The sequence below is a fragment of the Mus caroli genome, chromosome 18 (assembly GCF_900094665.2).
Source record: "Mus caroli chromosome 18, CAROLI_EIJ_v1.1, whole genome shotgun sequence".
In the NCBI taxonomy this organism is placed as follows: domain Eukaryota; kingdom Metazoa; phylum Chordata; class Mammalia; order Rodentia; family Muridae; genus Mus; species Mus caroli.
In genome coordinates this window covers 51,265,110-51,273,619 of record NC_034587.1, presented here as the reverse complement: position 1 = coordinate 51,273,619, position 8,510 = coordinate 51,265,110, and the positions used below count along the sequence as shown (strand labels likewise).

Sequence of the window (8,510 nt, the reverse complement as noted above, 5' to 3'; positions counted from 1 at the left end):
TGGGTGATTTTGGGGTGTCGCCTCTCCTGAGTCAGAACGTGGGGGAGTCCTCACGTTGTGGGTCTTTCACAGGTATATAAACTGCTGTGCTCGCTTTAGGAAATAGGTTTCCTGTGCAGTTGAATACACATCGCTTACAACCTGGCCATTGCCCACCTACTTACACACGCTAAAGAAAACACGTGCATATGTGAAATGAAAGAAAATATGTGACACCAGTGTTTGTTCACACTGGGGGAAATTTAACCCAACAGTAACTCAAACAGGACAAGGTAAATGAAAACAATTGTGTGTAGAATTTGTAGCTTGCAGAACAAATAAAACACTGCATCATGAATAAAAGATGCCTCAACAGCACAGTGAACAGCTTGAAGGATAATATTTTTTAAGAGAAAAGATTGAAACAAATCCACAGAGGAAAAGTGAGGGATGCGTATGAAGGTGTTCAAAGTGACATTCACTTCCAGCGCAATGGCCACGGAAGATGGCCATCACTGCGTGGCTTATTTCAGATTATTATCAAGACCTTAGCTTTTGATTTGAATAGTAAGAATAGAGATGTTTATTTCTTGAATTAAATAAATAAAAGACCAATTAAGTAAAAGCCATCCATGACATGACTGAAAACCAAGATTGCATTGCTAGTCAAAACTTATAGATTCTCCTACTGGGTCAAATAAAACAAGTCAGGAATCAATAAGAACATTGTTATCTGTTGAGGGTGCTAGAAATACAACTAAAAACTAGAACTGTTCGCAGATCACATAGTGTTGGCCTCAGGCTCCACAAATAGCAGCTTGCACACTTGCCAGCTGAAGCTCTCGCCAAAGTATGAAGCATTTTATATCTGCACTTTAATAGTTGTTTCCTCCCACCTTTTACCACCTTTTGGAAAAAGACAAAAAAAATCATAAACAGCCCTGATAAGCTCTCAAGTTCATGGGATTCAGGCCACACCCTGTTAACTCTTATGACTACATTTGAAAGCATTCCTAAGAACCTAAATTAATGATGACCCAGGAAACAGTCTCTCAAATTCCCAGCCTCTTTCAGATGCATATCTCAAGGGAGAATATTCAAAATGTCAGGTTAACAGCTGTCACCTCAATCAAGAGTAAGTCTAGAATACATTGTATGGGTTGATAACTCTTAGATAGTGGCAGGATATCCATAAGGAACCAATTTACCTGGAGAGACATCAGTGAATGCTTCTCACATTATCTGAATTAAACAGTATAGCTATTTTTTTAAAGTAAAAAAATAATATTCTAAATGTCCTCAGCTTGAGTCGGGTGGGCATTTTAACAACACTCCCCTCATTAGGAATGTGTGATCCCTGTTAATGTGGTAGGATGTTGTGTTTTGACTTTACTACACAAAAACACATCAGTAACATAACGTGCACAGCAAATGTCAGTGACTTTTAAAGTACATTGCAAACATCCTCATTAAAGCAGATTTAAAGGCGAAATTGTGAATCATTGACATGAGCAATGAGTCTGCAGTCAGCTTGAGCAAGGTCAGAAACCATCTTTTCGTGGGGGCCTGCTATTTCATTGTCTACCCGGATTCCTCGTCTTTAAAATTGCATAATAATGGAGGTACCTCTACCTTGTCAGATGAGTGTGAGAATTACATGAATACAGACTGATCTCCCTATATGTGCATGGATCTGTAACTACATGTATGTATCTGTATTTTCATTTTGTAGTGGATTCTGGTACTCTGTAAATAAATGTCTTTAATGTCATTATTAAATATATGCTTCCATTAGCGTTAGAAGTATAAACCAAACTAGAAACTTAAAGATGATGTCTCAAGATCCACTAGGAAATCAATGATAATATAGGGCTGAGGAAAGAATTTTGGATTAATTAGTGATCTCCCAGCTGGGATTGGTTGCGCATAGTTGCTATCCCTGTCCTGAAGCAGGAGGATCATAAGTCAGAACTCCATGATGAGTTTGATCGCAAAATGAGACACCTTTCTCAACAACAAAATGCCCACAGTTGCAGCTTAGAGAACATCGTGATGTAGTAGGTCATTTATAGCACATGGTGGTGTCTAATTGCCATTACTAACTTGTAAAATTTTATTTCCATTGTGTAAATGGAATAAATGGATGCTAGATAGGCAAGGCATGGACTTACTAAATGGTGCCGTTAGAATTTTATGACCCTAACAAGCAGACAATTAAATTAAACGTCAATATTGCTTTTTTATAAATTACTTCAGTCACATCGTCAGCATCACAAATAAATATAATTGAATAGCACTGGAGCCCATGGTCTCTGATGTCCATCAAGCCTGTGTTTGTACTACAGAGATGGATGAACTGGGAAAGTGGTCCATTTTTCTGAACCTGCTTCCTCGTTTTTAAACAGGGCTACTAACAGCACCCAATTTGTAAGGTTGCTGGAGGTACGGAATGCAATCCATACTTTATAAATTTTTATACTTTATAAATCATATTTATAAAGCTTTTATCATAGAACTTGTCATGTAAACAATATCCAGTATATTGTACTACTCACTCATGAGCGTTATTTCTGCAGCTTCATCACGTAGCTAAGCTGCAACACGATTTATATGTATATGCATGCATGTACGCAGATACACACACACACACACATACACACACACACACACACACACACACACACACCTTAACCCCTTCTATCTGGAGGGGAAAATATCACAAGCTATTGAATACAAAATCCTTAAGCTTTTATGAAATACTGAGACAGTGGTCAACAGAGCCCTAGTACCAACTACTAAACACTAAAATCCTAGCTCTATTAAAGCTGAGAGTGGCTTCTATCCAAATCTCAACCTAAATTGGTCAAAATTCTTTTCCTTATATTTTTTGGTTGTGAGTCTAGCCTTTAACAGCTGATCCATCTCTCCAGCCCCCAAATTCTTTTTCTTTGGGAGATTATTTTAGATTTATGGAATAGCAGAAAAGATAACCCAGAGACGTTCCATATGCATTTTCCCCGGATGTTCCTTGCTTATATTATACATAAGCTTGGCACAGTTGTCAAAGAAGCTAACATTTGATATCCTGTCACTAATTTATCCATATGCTCCTTGTTGATTCATTTAAACTAATATCACTGTTGACTGTCTCCAGAGCCAACCCAGGATACCTTGCTGAATTAATACAGTTGATTTTAAGTAAGCTAAGCTCTTCTTCCTTCCCCCAAGTAAATTTCCACCTTTCTGAAAGAGAGAATTCCCATTGCAAGATTAGAAAGCAGCACACATTTAAACTGCGGAGGCCTCCCTTGTAACAGGTCACTACATGTCATGGGAGCACCTTTCCTATAGACTTTTATAATGATGTGCTTTGATAAAGTCTAGCCTATGATTGAAACATGACGTAAGAAAAAGTACCATACTGAGCAGGGCTCGGTTTTTCTGTGTGTATTTTACAAGATAGCCATTAAATGATCCAAGCAAGAAAAACATGTGTGTTACTGACTACTAGAAGTACTGACTCAAATATCAAATTCTAACAGTTCCAGCTTGCTATAACAAGTGGTACTATATATCCTCTTACAAATTCCAGGGGGGGAAATAAGAGCTTACTTCATTCTGACTGCTGCAGCAGAAGATAATCTATACCCACAAGAGTTGCTCAGATGCGTCTGTTTAGAGACAGACAGAGCATATTTTAGGAATTACTAAAATGTATTTGTAGCAAACCTATGAACATCTGTAGGCCATAGTATGCAGCAAGAAAGTACAATGTAAATCTAAACATATCTGGTAGAGAAATTGAAGTTCTTCACTTTCTCGTTAGAACCAAGGCTTTCCGTGAGACTAAGACTACAGAAAAGGGCAAATCACAGGTTATCCATGGCCCTCAGCTATTAAGATCCGACAGAAAAGTAACGGGAAGTGTGATTTTGATTATGAGAAAGAAAGTAGCCCTGAATATAATTGTGCATAGGCATTTAGACTAAAAGGTTTGAATAACCAAGTTTTTTCCTTCCAAAGTGAGAAGACTTGCAGTGTGTGTGTGCCATGTGTGCCAGTTCAAAATGTGCACTTACATGATCACTGGTCCCATGTACTGAGTGTGTATTGCACTAATGTATTGCAACAAAGGTGTCCTGTGGCTCAATTTTTATCTTCATCTTGGTGGTATCTACCTGCATTTTAAAAATCATATTTCATTCACTATTTTTATTACATGGCATACATGACTTTATTCTGCATTTCCGCTATGAGTTGCAAGGGTAGAACTCAGGTTGTCAGAGTTGAATGGCACATACCCTTACCCACTGAGCCATCTTGCCAACTCTCAGTTTCCTGTTTATTTGGCTTTTTGTTTTTCTTGTTGTTTTTGTTTGTTTGTTTGTTTTTGTTCTGTTTTGCATTTTTTTTTGTTTTACCTGCTTACATATCTGGCTACACCCAGATCTACTGAGTATCCATCTTAAAATGCAAATAAAACTGTCTATGGCCACCACTGGTTGTCATTAATATATTCAAAGACTTACACAAGGAAATATGGAAACAATGTAGACTTATTGCTATCAGAAAGGAAGAGAATAAACTTGGACTTTGCACACAATTAACTATAGACTTACATGACCCAAAATGTTGGGGGCAAGAAACTAAATTTGCAATAAAAGAGGAAGTTAGTAATTTCTCATTGTTTAACAGTTTCCTCCAAGATTAAAACCATCTATTTTGTAGTGAAACATCTTATTTAAGACATTATGTTTTCAAGGAAATAAAACAACATGTTGTCTTAAGGGGAGGTGAAATACTAGAGGAAAAGCCACTAAGACAAGAAGTAAACAACTCACAAATAACTTCAGGAAGTCCCTAAAACTGAATATATTTGCTACACCTCCTGCCTCTGCCCTCCCCACTCTATATTGCAACCTTATTTCCAAAGAGTATATAAATAGTAAAACCTGCCTGGAACAACCTGAGCTGCCTGGGAGAGACTCCGAACAACTGGGCCACTGGGACAGGATTCTCTCTAACTAGTGAGCTGTCTCAGGCTGTGCAGTGTGCTTCAGGTTTCTAGCTATTGTGAACTGTCACCTGTACTTGAGCAGGACCCTTGAGCCAGGTGTCTGCCTGCAATCCCAGCCTGTAGGAAGAGCCTATATGAGTCAAGAAGTTAGAGGATTAGACTATATAATGAGACCTTGTGTCACAAAGAGAGAGGAGGGGTGGGGAAGAGAGAAAAACAAGTGAGGAAGACAGAAGAGAGGAGAATCAAGAAAATGAATATCAACTGCTTTCCAAGAATAACCAATTAAAATGTGATGAAAAAGAATCCGCAAAAACATCTATGAAATATATATGAATAACTCTAACAAGAAATGTCAAACATACTGAAAGAATAATGAGGAAATCTAACACATTGAAGTGTTTATCCTTTTAAATATTCATTTCTACAAAAAGCTATACATCTAATGCAATCCTAACCAAAGTTCCAAAAAGTTTTATGTAGATATTAATAAATTAATAAGTTCATATCTTAGAAAAGCCAAATATCATTAGTTCAAAGACATTTAAAAAACTAAACCAAGAAAGAACAAATAATCTTTGAACTATCAAAAAATACCTTAATATTACTGCATGCTCTTGGTGCATGTGTAAACGCATGGCTCATAATCATAATGGGCAGCCTGGGAGCAGGCTGTGTATGGGAACAATTTTATGATAAATGTGGCATTTCAAATGACAGAAACGTGACAAAGATTCAAAAAAAAAAAGCAACAAATGGATAACAGAATTAGACTTTCACTTAACATTTCTATAAAGATCTGATGGATAGAAGAACAAATTAATGGAGAGTTTAAAACTATAAGAATATCTTTTTTTTAAAATTTAAGATGCTTTTTAAAAACAGGAAATATAGGCTAGGGATAGAGCTCAATGGTAGGATACTTATCTACTGTGCATTTTGCCTATGTTCGGTCTCTAGAAACACACAAACANACACACACACACACACACTTTAACATGATAAAAGTTTTAAAATTCTTTACAACCAAGACATCATCAGAGACTTAGGAGACAAAACGTTGGGAGACAAATAATGCCCAAACATTTAACAATGTATGGATACAATTGCTACTCACAGGTTTCCAAAATTATCAAATCGAAAAAGGTAAAACAGTAGTAACAACCTTGAGAGAATGTGAACAACCCCTGGCAGAGCAGAAGAAAATCCAGATCTGGAAGCAGTGTTTCAATTGTATGAGGGACCTGCAGTGCAACTGAACTTGTGCTAGGCTAATGCCACCAAGACATTAGGCCAGAGCATGAAAAAACATGAGAAGAAGCAGTGAGAAGAAGAGCTCCACCATCCCTGAGTGGAAACAGTAAGCCACTTGAGAAAGCAGTCTTCAGGAAGCTGGGTGTGGTGTCATATATCTTTCATCCCATTCCTAGGGGGGCGGGGGGGAGGAGGGAGGCATAGGCAGAAGGATTTCTGAGAGTTCAAGGTAAGCCTGGTCTATGTGGCAGGAGTTCTAGGCTAACCAGGCAGACACTGTAAGACTTAATCTCAAATTTAAAAAAAAAAACAGTAAGAAAGAGAGAGAGAGAGAGAGACAGACAGACAGACAGACACACACACACACACACACACACAGAGAGAGAGAGAGAGAGAGAGAGAGAGAGAGAGAGAGAGAGAGGAAGAAAGAACAGGAGGCGGTGAGAAATGTGTCATTGGTGCCTAATAATTGCATATTGTGACCATCAAATCTCTTCTAAGTTACCAAGAGATGGACACAAAGATATACAAAAACTGTTGCCTGCATGCTCAGAAACATCACTTGTGCTGGCAAAGATTAGAAATACAAGAACAACTTCCAAAGAGAACTAAATATAATATCTTACACTGTAATATTTTATATGTGTTTTTCCATATGTTTACCTATGTGAATAGTGTTTCCCTATGACATCCATGGACAAGTTTTTATTTTAATTCGTTTGTATTTTTATTACATGTATGGTGCACATGATGCATGAGGGGGGCACCCCAGACCATGGTGAAGGCATAGAGATCAGAGGATAATATTTGGGAGGGTTCTCCCCTTCCACCTCCCTTCCACATCGATGGTTACTAATCCCCACTGGGGGCATGCATAACACCTCCCAGCATGATGGGCACTGATCACTAAGGGTGGAGCTTCTAGTTCAGCACCCGGTGGATTTCTCAAGTACAGTGATGTATGTGGTGTCTTCAGCAACAGGGCCGTACCGGTTGTAGAGTATAACCAAAGTAACCAAGAGCACTGGCAATAGCTTAGAATGCTGAGAGAGGCTATGGGAATGCTTTCATCAACAACTCCAAAAAGACAACATATTCCTGCTATTAGGAGCTTTATTTGATAACATATGATGTCTAGTTGGGACATTTTCTTTCTCATTATATGGTGACCCTGTTTACATACTATTTTTTTTTTGTGTGTGTGTATACTTTAGGTAGCTTGCACATTATAGGTTTTCATATGGATTTTCAAAATGTCTTATAGTGTTTATTGTCCCTCTACATATCCATTTCTTGACCCTGTCCTCCCCTCTCCATCCCCACTTAGTTATCCTCTACTAATTTCTCCATTATCTCTTTCTAGCACTGTCTTCTATTTCTTCCTCCTCAGCAGATCACTTCCTCCTACCTTGGTGCCTTACAGCTATCTACCTGTCTTGATAGTCTAAATGAAACCCGTTTATAAAGCTCACTATAAGCTTCTACATATGACAGAAAACATGCAGCATTTGTCTTTCTGGGCTTGGGAGAGCTCACTCAGGATGAGTGTTCCTCACACCATCTATTTATCTCAAAATTTCATTTTTCTTAATATCTGAATAGTGTTTTACTGTGTAAGTGTACCACATATTTTATTATCCATTCATCAGATAATGTATATCTGGTCTGTTTACAACGCCTGACTTTTATGAATAGAAGAACAATGGGTGTGGCTGAGCTAGTGTCTCTGTAGTAAGATGTAGGTCCTTTGGGAATATGTTGAAAAGTAATGTAGATATATCTTGAGGCAGATCTGTTCTTGGCATTTTTTGAGGAAACTCCAGACTGGTTTCCATTTTGCAGCTGTATCAGTTCGTACTCCCTCAGCAATGAATGAGTGCTCTCCTTTCCCAATGTCCTCATGAGCATGAGCTGCCATTTGTTTTGGCCATAAGTGGAGTAAAATTAAATCGCAAAATTGTTTTTAAACTTGCACTTTCTTGATGACTAAGAATACTTCATCTTTCAAAAACTCGGTTTATTTCCTTACTCCATTTTTAAATTGAGCTGTTTTCTCAATGTTCAGTTTCATTTTTTAGTTCTTTGTACCATTTAGATACTAACCATCTGATAGATGTATAATTTGAAAGATATTTTCCCAATTCTGTAGGCTGCCTCTTTGCTATAATGATAGTTGGTATTCTTTATGAAAAAAGCTTTTGAGTTTTGTGAGGCCTGTTTATTAGTTGTTGGTCTCCATGACTGTATTATTTGTGTTCTG

The 8,510-nt window shown here is 37.7% G+C and overlaps 1 long non-coding RNA gene across 1 annotated transcript in view; it reads right to left on the bottom strand.

Moving 5' to 3' along the window:
* Positions 1–6,380, bottom strand: part of LOC110284419 — a 31,818-nt gene extending 25,438 nt beyond the window's left edge. Inside the window, exon 1 of the long non-coding RNA XR_002376929.1 lies at positions 6,114–6,380. This is a non-coding gene — a long non-coding RNA (uncharacterized LOC110284419). The remainder of the gene's footprint in view (positions 1–6,113) is intronic.
* Between the last annotated feature and the right edge of the window lie 2,130 nt (positions 6,381–8,510).